General features: G+C 39.7%; 1 protein-coding gene across 2 annotated transcripts in view; it reads right to left on the bottom strand.

The window, feature by feature from the left end:
* Positions 1-7363: 7363 nt before the first annotated feature.
* The window catches only part of Thoc2l (THO complex subunit 2-like), a 45858-nt gene continuing 40231 nt past the window's right edge, over positions 7364-12990 (bottom strand). For both annotated transcript variants that reach the window (NR_164628.1, NM_001166581.2), the window contains exon 8: positions 7364-10685. The gene's annotated coding sequence lies outside the window, so the exon portion shown is untranslated. The remainder of the gene's footprint in view (positions 10686-12990) is intronic.

The following is a 12990-nucleotide window of genomic DNA, read 5'->3' as shown; positions in this document are numbered from 1 at the left end:
TCTTGTTGTGGGAAATATTTAAAAAGAGAGTAGGCATGTTCCAGTGCTAGTGCCTGCAAGGCAATCAGTGAACTTTCACTTGGCAGTCCCTCTGCCTGCCAATTCTCTGGCCTTGAGGGGCCACAGGGCCTCTGATGGGCCATTTCACTCAGTGTCTCTTTGCTAACCATCTCTCCAGTGGCTCCCCCCGGGCCCCCCCCCCGAGTTTATCTCACTACCACATAACGCTCATGTACCCCACGATCAGCCATCGCACCACCTAATTTCCTGGGAGAAACAAGTCTTAAAGAGTAATAGTTAAAAAATTAGATTTATGTATCAATAAAATCACGATTTACAAGATGTCAATAAATAATTTCAGAGCCAATTGATAATGATAAAGCTTTACCCCAATTATTCTACCCTTGTGAAAATCTCAGCTAATTGCAGCTGTTTAAAACCACTGCAGATCAGGATCTTCTTCTTGTCTGTCTGCCTCTCTGTTGGCTTCCTCCTTCTCTTCCTATGCCTGAGACCTCTCTTCCAGTCCTGCCAACTCATAGCTCAGTCCCCCTTCTCCTATCCAATCACAGGCCTTCCACTGCCCTAATGTGAGTGGACAAAGAATATCCTCCAACACCTTCCCGGACTAAGATGATATCAGTTGTAGTTCTGAAGTCTAAGTCAGTGGTGAGCTCATCCATGAACAACAAGGGATGCTCAGTGACCAGCTCCATTGCTATCCTGGTCCTTTTGAACTTATGCTAAAGCACCAATGACCATCAGTATCAACACGAACATAGTCACTGTCATGGGTGAACTAACTTAGTGCAGCAATATACCATTATGTTATATCACTATCACAAGAGCCAAAATATGGGCACCTGGGAGAAGATGGGGGTTTCTCTCCTAACAAGACAGTAGAGTGAGGCTCAGGTCAGGTTTGACATGAAGCCATGTTAATAACAGTTACAATTTGTTCATTTTCAAGTCATGTATTCTAGGGGATGAATTAACACACTCAAAGACCCTCATATCTCTAAAGAAATGAGGAAGAAGGGAGAGGAGAAAATGAAATGCCCATGTGAGGAACACTTTTCCCTGCTGGATCGTTTTCCCATTCCCAGAATTAATCATTGTTTAGACTGTTCTGCAGCTTAAGTTCTACCTTAACATCATGTAGTCAGTCACTGACACCCTAACACAGAACAGAGTTGCTTTTGACAACAAAAACTACAGGACACAGCTTGTGGAGGGTCATGTCATCCATACACAGTTCTCTCTTCTCTCTTCCTCCCTCTCTCTCTCTATGTATGTATATACATATACATCGCTCACCTTTCCTTGATAATTTGTTCTTTATCCAGATGCAGAAGTTCAAGCGCCTCATTAAGTTAAGCACCTCACTGCCTTCAGGAAGACCTGCTGAGAACTCAAAATTTTCTCTCCCCTTCAAGCCATCAGTATGCCCCAAATCACATCATTCGTAAGGGAAAATGCAATTTTAATTAGATATTGTCATCACTACATCTCTAAAAATGTAAGCCAGCCCACACATACAACACATCCAGTGTAAAGCTCAACTTATCAATTTCACTAATATAGAGCAAATAAAAAGTTTACAACAGAGAAAGTTTACATGCATGTCCGTTACGAGTAATGGCTAAACATTCATCACCTGTCACAGGTTCATGGAGAGTTTAAAAAAAAAAAAACAGAACTAAAGTATTAGTAAAGTTTTGATTAAATAAACCCACTAATATTTCCATAAGCCTGGGATTGTTCCAGTAATTGACTTGCCCACTTCTGGGAGTAGGTCAGACCTGGTCCCCTGAACTAGTTTGCAGCCTGTCATAGAGTCATGCGGAGTCTGTCCAGTTCATTGCTCTGGAGAAAAAACAGGAGAGAAAAAAAAATTTACCAAATATCAAGTGTGTGCACAAGCTATATATGTTGATGATTGTTTTGCTATGACCTTCAACGGTTTTGCTATTTCAAACAATCTCCGTGAGAATGTGTGTTTATTTCCTTGTAGAGCTGAGTAGACACTTGTCTTTGTTTCTTTTGGCTTAACTGGAACTTGGGTGATTGGATCATGTTAGTTATATTTCTTAATTATCAAAAGAACCCACAAGTTATTTCTAAATTTGCAATGGCCATGGATAACCTCAACACTTACTATGTCATGTGATTCCTGAGTAAGTCTTGAGCTTGGTTGAAAAGATTCCTGACTCTATGATTTGTTTCCTTTTGTTTATAGGGATGCAATTTTAGTTTTCTGACATGTGAACTAGAAGACTGGCTTATGTGCATTCTGAGTTACACACTTCTTAGATATTTGCACACTGTATGTGCCTTGTAATTTGGAAGCAAGGAGGTTGAAGTGCTAGTGTAGACCTATTTCAAGGAGCAGTCTACTCCTACTATTATATAATTACATAGAATTTCTTTAGTAATTTCCATTACAGAGATAGGCAAAAAATATTCAACTATAAAGCAACACTAGATGACCAAAATTATAGGAATTTTGTATTCAGATCAATGTAATTAATTCTAATTTAATACCCCAGTGATTATGACTTTCCTTCCTTCAACCTGCAGTGAACTCACAATTCAGGGCTGTAGTGTTAAGGGAAGAAATAGTACAGGGAAGGAGTGCACATTTCTATGGCTCCTACTCACCACAGACATCCCTGAGAGGTCACAGATGACAGTCATTAGGGTTCCTAACACTTTTCTGACTTGAGCCTACGCCCATGTTTCAGATTCCATCTCCCATGTGCTTTCTTTGTTTGATAGATGAAATACCCAGAGGTTCTGATGTACAGTTGTAATCTACAGCTAATTCTGTAGGCCAGCCAGAATCACAAAATGAATCCATGTTCAAAAAGAGAAAACAAGGAGAAATACTTCGTCCTAGAAAAAGTAGGAACACCTTTCTGAGAGGCAGCCAAGAGCAGTCTTTCCTACTCCCATTTCAGGGTCAGGAAACCATGGGGAAGGTCACCCTTCTTGGGACCACTGTTGTTCAGTCTTCGTGCTGCCTGGAGGATTCAAAAAAGGAACCTCTGGGCCATGAGAAAGTATTATTCTCATCAGCGTATTTGGTGTGTGAGCACATACTCTATATGTACATGTTCTTGAGCATGAAAATGTGTGTGTGTGTGTGTGTGTGTGTGTGTGTGTGTGTGTGTGAGACAATGTCAGAGGTCAACATTAGATTTCTTTCTCAGCCACTCTATACCTTATTTTTTATTGAAAACAATTTTTTCTTAAATAGATTCTGATCACAGTTTCCCCTCTTTCATCTCCCAGATCCTCCTCAGTCACCCATCACCAACCCTTTTTCTCTTTAGAAAACAAAGAGGCAAATAAACAGATGAACCAGAGTAAAGCAAAACAAACAGGAAAACAAAAGTATGAGACCCAGATTTATACACAGACTGAGAGACAGACAGACACACACACCATAAAAACACAAAATCAAAAGCCATAATATATATGTAAAATGCCAGCAAGGTAAAAAACAAACAAACAAACAAAAACAAACAAACAAACAAAAAAAACCCAAAGAAACAAAACCCACTTCAAAAACACCACTGAGTTTGTCTTTTGTTGGCCATCTACTACAGGGCATGGGGCCTGCCCTTGAGTATGCTCAACTTTATTTTTTAAGGCAAGGTCTCTCCCTACTCATTTCCTCTCCTAGTCCTCAGGTTACTGAAGTGCAGCACTATGCCTGGCTTTTGTATGGGCATAAGGGATCCAAGCTCAGGTTCTCTTGCTTGTATAGAGTCTCTCCAGCATTTTTTCATCTTATTTTTTGATTTTTATTGAATAGTGGCATTACCATTCAAAACAGCATATTTTGTGAATCTTGTTTTTTTCCCTTCAGATTTTCTTTTCCTCTATAAGAAGACATGACACGATTGCTGAATTTCCAAAGATGTCACCCTAGAGAGTAGCCTTTCTCTTTGACCTGTTTCAGCTCCAGGTTCAGCACCTTATTTCCTTTGAATCCTGAGCATCTGTGGACAAGATCTTCTTATTCTAGCACATGTGGGTGCCTATCCAACCTAAGGCAAATTCATTATACTCTTGGGAAGATTATTAGCCTAGTTTACTTAGAAACATTTCTTAACTTGAATTTTGAGGAATATTACCCCTTCACCCAGATTTCCCAGATGGCAGGTGCTACTTTGTTCCCAGCACTGTGGCCCTTTGTACCCATTGTCATTACTTCAAGACTAGATCTTCCACAGTGTGCTCCTCTGTCCCTCGTTCCCTAGTATTTTTATTACTTCTGTATAATTGTTTCAGTTGTTTGGCAGCAGCTGAGGGAAAATAGGAGTTCCAGTAAAGGCAGATTTGTCGCAAGGGCTTCTAGTCATGCTTGTGCCTTGCATATCTGTCTGGCTACCACATCATATCTCTTCAGTCACAGGAAACCGTGCATTTTCTCAGTCTATCCCATACTAGGTAATATTAAAATTGACCACCTAGTTATATCTGTTTGTCAAATTTAGCCATGAGTTTTCTTTTGGTCTTGTGGATTGGTATTATGAGGGGACATATTTTAACATCATTTCAGAATCTTATTCCTCATTAAAGTTCAGTTCATCAGCTCAGGCTACATTTTGATGACTCCAGTCTAGATGAGATACCACTGTGGTAGGTTTGGGAAAGTGGTGTTTAAGGTTCTCCTCCAAGACCCGTAAATTTACTGATCTGAGGTTATTGGCTAGGTTTCTAGTACCAGATATAATTTCCCTCTTGAATAGGTCTTACCTCCAGCTGAGGACTGTTGGTTGCTATCAAGGTATACTTGACCTATTCCACCCTTAGTGTTTATGTACCATCAGGTCATTGTGTGATAGTTGGGTAGGTCTATTGGTTGCTCCTCTTCCTTGGAAGTTTGCATGGCAACTTCTGGCTCCATGAAAGCCAGTCCTCAGAGAGGATGCCTTCATTTCAGTCCCAGCTCAAATCCATTGGGTCCAGTGTCCAATAATGTCTTCAGCAATGGGGACTTAATCTTCAACCTCTGGGAGGCAACCAAGGGCAATAGCAACAGACCATATTTTGGGATTCTCTGAGACAACCCTGACCAACAGCTTAAAAGGAGGCTTCAAATGCCTGGTGTTTGGAGTTTTGTTAGTTGTATGTGGTTCCTTGTGGAAGCATTGTCAACAAAAGTGGGAAAAATTCATTAAATTATATGTGATGTGTGAATATGTATCCAGACTTTTTTCTAGTGTATGAAATTTGAGATGATTAAATAATGGTGATTCCTTATAAATTTTCAGACATTCTGTTACTCACCCCTCCCTTCATTATCTCAATTCCTCTCCTAAAATAAGTTCTCCATTTCCATCTTTCCCCTCTAAACCACTTCTGTCCTGTTATTCTACTGTTCTATCTCATGATCCCTTTTACATTCCTGGCTTCTGTAATTACCCCAGGCTGTGTACTCATGTCTGAAGATCTGGAGCTAGGGTTGCAGATGGTAGAAAACATGATGTTTGTCTTTCTGGGTCTGAGTTGCCTCATTCAATAGGATCTTTCTAGATTCATCTATTACTTGTTTTATATTTCCCTGATTGCTAGAAATGATTAACAGTATTTTTTAAAAAGGTATTTCTTTGCTTTCACATGTTATTTTTTTCACTCTTGTCTTCTGAATTCTTCATATATTCTGGATATTAATCCACTGACAATAGCTGTATTTTTGTCCTCCCTTTTACTCTAAGGCAGTACCTGTCTTAACTCTTAAGATGTGTTTCTTATAGACAATAGATAGATGGGTTTAGTTTCATAGTCCATTTAGGCAGTAATATCTTTATTGGAGAATTTAGGCCATTAATATTTAAGGTTATTATTGTTGCTTACATGAAGGCTTTACCCCTGCATTCTGTCTCTTTGGTTGGGGATGGTAATCTGCAGGCTACTCAAAGAGAAACCTAGACACCAACTGTCTTAATAGGGGTTTCTATTGCTCTGAAGAGACGCCATAGCCACAATTCTTACAAAGGAAAATATTTAATTGGGTCTGGCTTACATTCCAGAGGTTTAGTGGTGGGAAGTATGGTGGCACGCATCCAGGCAAGGTGCCAGAGTAGCTGAGAGTTCTACATATTGGTCTGTATGCAACAGAAAGAGACTGTGTGCCACACAGGGCCTCCCTTGAGCATCTAAGATCTCAAAGCCTGCTCCCAGTAACTCAATTCCTCCAACAAAGACACACCCTCTCCAGCAAGGTTACAACTCCTAACAGTGCCACATCCTATGAGCTTATGGGCATTTTCATTCAAACTACCACACATAATCTGCCATAAAGCCTTTGACCTACAATTTGTCCTGCCTACAAGATGTGCTGGGGCAATGGTGGCACAGAACGTGTGGGAGTGGCTAATCAACTTGAGGCCTCACCCCACCAGAGGAAGCCCATACCTGATACTGCTTGGATGGTCAGCAACTGGAGACTGGATAGCCCAGAGACCTAAGGGTAGAACTAAACAGGACTAACTGGTGTTTAAAAATTAAAATGATTCCTAATGATACTCCGCTATAACCACATACAGGTGCTTTGATCAGCTGTGTCTTCAGCACCAGGTGGGAGTGGAGAGAGACCCACAGCTAGACATTATACAGACAGAGCTCCTAAATTTGAGGTCTCCATTGGTTTCTGCTATTGTGCAGAAGAGGGGGCAGACTGTAGGAATCAGAGGATGGAGGACACAAGGAGGGCCCACTGAATTAACAATGCAGGGCACATATGGGCTGAGAGAGACTGAAGCAGTGATGGGGCCTGCAGGTGTCTATACCAGGTCCTCTGTGTGTTATGTCTGCTGTTGGCTGCTGTTAGCTTGCTGCTTTTGTCAGGCCCTAAGAGTAGGGGCATGTGCCATCTGAGACTCTTCCTCTTGTTGGGCTACACTGTCCAACTTCCATGTGAGGGCCTTTCCCTTGTCTTGTGTTTTGCTATGTTTGGTTGTTTCTTGTGAGGCCTGCTCTTTTCTGAAGGGAGAGAGGGGGAAATGGATTGTGGGTGGGAGCTCAGGGAAGTGGAGGGAGAGGAATCTCTGATTGGGATGTAATATATGAGAGAAGAATCTTTTTTTTTTTTTTTTGGTTTTTTTGAGACAGGGTTTCTCTGTGTAGCCCTGGCTGTCCTGGAACTCACTTTGTAGACCAGGCTGGCCTCGAACTCAGAAATCCGCTTGCCTCTGCCTCCCGAGTGCTGGGATTAAAGGCATGTGCCACCACGCCCAGCTTAAGAGTCTATTTTCAATAAATCCAAACCAAACCGAACAAATAAACAAAACATTAAAGCCCCATATCTCTGGAGGCGATATATTAAAAAAAAAAAAAGAACCAAGCTGTGTTCAATATCAGGGATGTGTTTTATTTCACATCAATTATACATTCATAATTTAGTATTAATATGTAGATATAACCAGTCATACAATATCAATTTACATTACATTACATACTTTGTATATTATACACGTTAACATGTGGCATGTTCATGATGTAACATAAGGGAAAAAGAAGCCCAAACCTGCAGTTGTGAAATATGTGTTCAAGTAGAAACTTAAAAAAGCCTTTTAGGTAAGTTTTTAATTTTCACTGGACAACATCTGTCCTTTTTGCCTTTGAAAATTTAAATTGCCAAGAAATCTTTTCCATCTTGCTGATTAAACAGACCTCCCTCTTTGTAAAACAAGGCACCTCCTCCTCTCTTCTGCGCAAAGTTCAGCTCAAATGTGCTTCAGAGCAAACACACCTGAGAGTGGTGTGTACTGATTCATCTTCTGATCTTACAGATGAGACCTGGTCACATGGATAGTAAAGACCACCAGGGTCAGAACCACAGCACTGTCTTCTCATTGTGCCTTTCAGTCTTGCCTGGCTCTGCCTGCGTGGGCTACACAGTCATGCAGTGCAAGCGCACAGGATGCCATCTGACTGTACTACGAGGCTGGACTGTCAAGTATACATGTAAGGGACGATGTGGGTATTATAATGATAGTCTGGGTCTACCAATCTTCAGCTACTGCTCTTCTCTATTTTTTTTTTTTTTTTTTTTTTTGGACACAGTCCATGTAGCCCAGGTTCCCCCTAAACTCCTGGTCTTCCTGATTCTACCTCTCAGGTGCTGGAACTGCAAGCATGTGCCATCATGTCCAGCTACAGCTCTTGATCACAAGTTGCCAAGAACTGTTCACTGTACAGGATAGCTACCACTGCCCCAAACTAGTTCTGTATCCCAATTCTTCACATGAGGTATGTCTGAATTGTGTGTTCTAGTTTTTCCAGAGTAGCACAAAGGAAATACAGTTCTAGCATCCTGCAGTGTTAGCCAGCTTGACAGCACACCCTCTGTACACCTTTCCTTTCCAGGCTTCCTCAGCTTCACTACTATCTACACCTCCCAAATGAACTATGGGCCCTTCAACTGTCTCAGGTTACAGCTCTAAGGAATCTGAAGAGTGAGTTTCCATGCATTACAGCCCTATTGGAATTACAGTGCCCAGTTAGTTAACTGAAATGCGTACTTACTGTAATAAGCATTGTCTCACTATGTGCTTGCCAAAACATATAGAAATTATTCATAGTCTATGCTATTACTAATATTTGCTAATAATAAGAAAAATATTCAATTGTTTTTAGTGAGGAAATAGGTATTTTTTTTCTACCTGTTTTGTATATCTAGTCTTTATTAAGTCAAGTGGCCAGTATCACATATTTCTGAAACTCTTAATTGTGGAGATTTGAACGATTTATATTCCAATTATGCCAACAAAGGGCAAGGTACCAGGAAAAGCATTAAACTATATTTTTTAACACACGAAGAAAAAAAATCTAAACAAACCAAAAATCCAAACAAATGGAACTCATGAGTAAAAGAAAAGAATTTTGTATAACCTTGTAGGTATAGTAAAACACAGTATCTAATATATATCAACATTAGTATACATGAATACTGAATAATAGCTGCCCATCAAGTTGAAGTATGTTTTCACCTAACAATAGTGCATACATGATAAATACATAAACTCAATATACCTGGAACACAAACTTTACCACCTAGAAGAACTTGGTCAACATACTGAAAAGATGGAGACAAAATTATATGAAAAAACTGCTAAAAATTAGTATGATTCATTCATCAACTGACTCAGAAAGCCCTATCACTCCTGTTTTCATTGGAGACATGACTGACAACATCTAGTAATTAATCAACATGAGAATGAAGACAAGATACAGCACTAAACACAGAGTTTCTGTAGTGGTTATAAGACCATCACCAGCCCTCACTCGTTTCTTCCTTATCCATTTCGATTGCAAAAGATCATACTATATAGTATGTTTGGAAAACAAACAAAATCTCTTATTAAGAATAGATTTTACACAGAAATTTAATGAAAAACTCTTCCAATGAAAACAGCAGCTACTAATACAACTTCTTCCTGGTGCTTTCTGATAATAGACGGACTTTCAAAAAAAATCTTTTAATTAAGCAAATTTTATTTGCACTATAAATTCTACTGACATACTGGACTAAGAACAGTTGAGACTTTATCTCTGAAATACTATGAAATGATTTTTGTTTTATGATTCATAATAAATTTCAAAACAGTCAAAGTATCTTTCTTCAATATTGCTTAATTGACCATTTCACTGCATACCAAAGTAACACTTAATAAGCTGGTTCTACTAGACAGTTTTTAAGAATAAACTGAGTTTCAAGTAAGTGGAAGCATGAAAAAGACATAAAAATATTCACACTGAACAAATTGTTGAAAGTCAAACTTATTGTGAGTTAAGGATCCATAAAATTCTTCTGTTGCAGTTAGGGATACTATCTGGAAATTTGGGGGGCCATTTAACAGAGCTATAACAATAAAAAACAAAACAAAAAACAAGTAATACAGCTAGTTCCATAGACATTAGCTATGAGAAAGAAGGCAAAAAAATGTAGTATTAACATCCTAACTATTCATACAAACTCCAGCACAATGGGGACATAGCTGTGCTATGGTCTGTCAGTATAGTTCAAGTTTACCAGTAGAGGGTACCTGAGAGGAACAACCACCACAGAGCTGCCTCAGTGTGGAAACCAATGCTCTCCTCCTCCACACACTGGTTAAGATGTCAGCACTGACTTGTGGCTGGAAGCATACTCAGAAGTCCTTTGACAGTTCCAAGCTTTAGAAAGCTACTTGTCACCTGAAGAGTTAGGCAGGGCAGCAATTGTGCGTACTTCTCAACATACTTTCCAGGTTTTTTCCCCTTAGTTCAATATTTCAAAGTCTAGATCTATCATGTGAGGAAAAGTTAAAAAATCTTTCATCCATGGGTAAAGCTTATGGAAAATAGTGTAGAAGGTTAATGATTAGTTATAAAGACCAGCATCGTATGATAAACCAGACATAAGTAATGTACTTGTTATGGCAAATCCACTCAGGACCACACAGTAACACATGTGGATCCTGGCACCCCCACTTCTGCCTCCAACTTCCAGGTCCACTGGAGACTGGAGAGGACACCTGGGCAAGGCTGACTGCTGAATCTCATGGTCACACTGAGACACTGGCCTGTCTGCAACAGGACACCTTCAGTCCCAGCACTTGACCTTTCATGCACCGCACCAGCTGCTCCATCTGTTCCCTGTGCATCTCACAGTCACCACTTGTCAGTCACTATTTAAAATAAAAGAAAAACAAGAGTGTGTTAGTAGCCAGACCATGCATAGTCTCCTATATAGAAGTTGCCTTAAGAAATATGGGACCAAATAATGTCCAATAAGTTAGGAAAGCCTGGAGAGAAGCAGCCACTCATAACCACTGTAATCACCACTCACCTAACTGAACTCTCCAGGGACAGCATAAAGAGTCATGTCTGCACATTATTATTTCTTCTGCAGTCATAGAGAAAGAAAAGCTATTCTAAGAGTTACAGAACATGATTATTGTTATGTATCACAGATTTAATAATTTGTTTCAGAGATAATAAAATTGTATCAATGTAAATGAATGAAAACAATATAGTAACTGAAAAAACATTTATATATTTGTCACTTTTATTGAAAATATTTTTTTCATACAATATATTATGATTATTATTTCTCCTTCTCTCTCATCTGAACCCTTTCTGTCTCTCCTTAGAAAACAGCTATGAAAATAATAAAACAAAAACAAACTGGAATAGAAAAAAAACAAATAGAAGACAAAGAGCCACAGAAAACCTATATGCACAATAATACCCACACATATTCACACACATATCCATACATACAGAAATCCCATAGAAATGGAACTGGAAAACCTAATATACACACAAAGCACCTGTAGGATTAAAAGAAAAGAAAAATCCCCAAGACAAAGATTCTCCAAAAATGCCACTGAGCTTGTTTTGTGTTGGCCACCGACTGTTGTGAAGTATGCACCAAAGAAGACTACTTGGACATAGATTCAAACCAATACAGAATCTTTATCAGTCCGCTGGCAACTACACAGGGTGCTCAGGACCCAATGCTGTTTGGTGCTACTCTAATGGTGAAGTATTAAGCACAAAAAACACATCCTGGGCTGACAAACCTCAGTTAGCCTGAAGCCAAAAGACAAAGTCCATCAGGCAACTTCCCCAAGGTATGGATTTTGATGGATCTGTTTTCCTGCTGGTAGGTGCTGCTGCCTACCTGCTGGGTTCTAAGGTCTAAATGGTACTTTCATCAAGACTTCAGTTGTGCTTAGGGTCTTGAGGTCTGTAAAAGGAGCTGGGCAAGGAGCTTTCCTTTCCAAAGCAAACTGTCATCAGCGAGTATACATACAAAGAAACACCTTGTTCACCAGCAGTTTTTAAGGCATAGCCACAGCATTTAGTAGTCTTGCTTACTAACTCATGTCTCTTCTGTTTGGCAGCTCCATGATCAACACCTGACTTTGGGACACCATGCTGCCAGTGGTGTGCTCCATGCCTCTGTCCTTGTTTCCGACCACACTGCAGGAAACCAATTGAAGGAGCACACTAGTTAGCATGTTCTGTTCTATTGTCTTTTGAAGAACAAACTGCTTTTTCTCTCTCTGTCTTTAACAGTTCAGTTGGAACCTCATTCTAAGTGGCTTTAAGGTCTGGAGAAAACCTTATACCCTGCTGGTGGAAACTAAGGGCCTGTTTCCTCCAGTGATCATGGTATCTGAAGTCTTTAAATGTATGCACACCCATACAGACAGTCTCGACATTAAAAAAAAAAATCTAGAAGAACCTTTTTATATGTGCAGTTTTTGCTATAAAGTCATTCATTTGGAGTGCTAATTTTTAAGGAATGGTGATATTACAAAATGCATATGAATATATTCTTTAAATATGTTATTTATTTCCAATACTACTCTAAGGTGACACCAGAAAATATATGTAAACAAATATTTAAGAAAACAGAATTATGCTCAGAATGTATTTCAAGTGAACAAAGCAGTATAACAATTGTGTTTTCTTATCACATTATTTTGTGTAAAAAAGTTACATAATGTCTTAAAAATATAAAGACTAGACAAGCCTGGACGAGGAAGCACTAAACTGGGTCTTTTCAGCACACTCTAACCCTAAGGAAGGTGGTCACATCATTCAAGATTCACTGGCCAACCAGGGCCTCCAGGAAGCAGTGACTTATGAGGATGTGCATGTGAGTTTCACTTGGAAAGAGAGGGCTCAATTCTCCCCAGAAGAGCCTCTACAAAGATGTGATGCTGGAGATCTTCAGGATCCTCACTACTATAGGCTACACCTGGGAAGACATTAATAATGAAGAACATTTTCCAAATACCTAAAGACCTTGTAGAAGCTGAGGCTGTTCCACAGCCTGCTGTGCGTGGGTCCCTGCCAAGAGAGAGGTGGTTTCCCAGGAGTGCTGACACAGGCTTATAGACCTACAGGAGGGACAAGCTCCAGCCAGAGACAGCAAGGCCATCTAGCACCAGAGATAAACTAGGTGGTGAAAGGCAAATG

Source organism: Mus musculus, chromosome 5 (genome assembly GCF_000001635.26).
Source record: "Mus musculus strain C57BL/6J chromosome 5, GRCm38.p6 C57BL/6J".
Lineage (NCBI taxonomy): Eukaryota > Metazoa > Chordata > Mammalia > Rodentia > Muridae > Mus > Mus musculus.
This window is presented reverse-complemented; position numbering and strand designations above follow the sequence as displayed.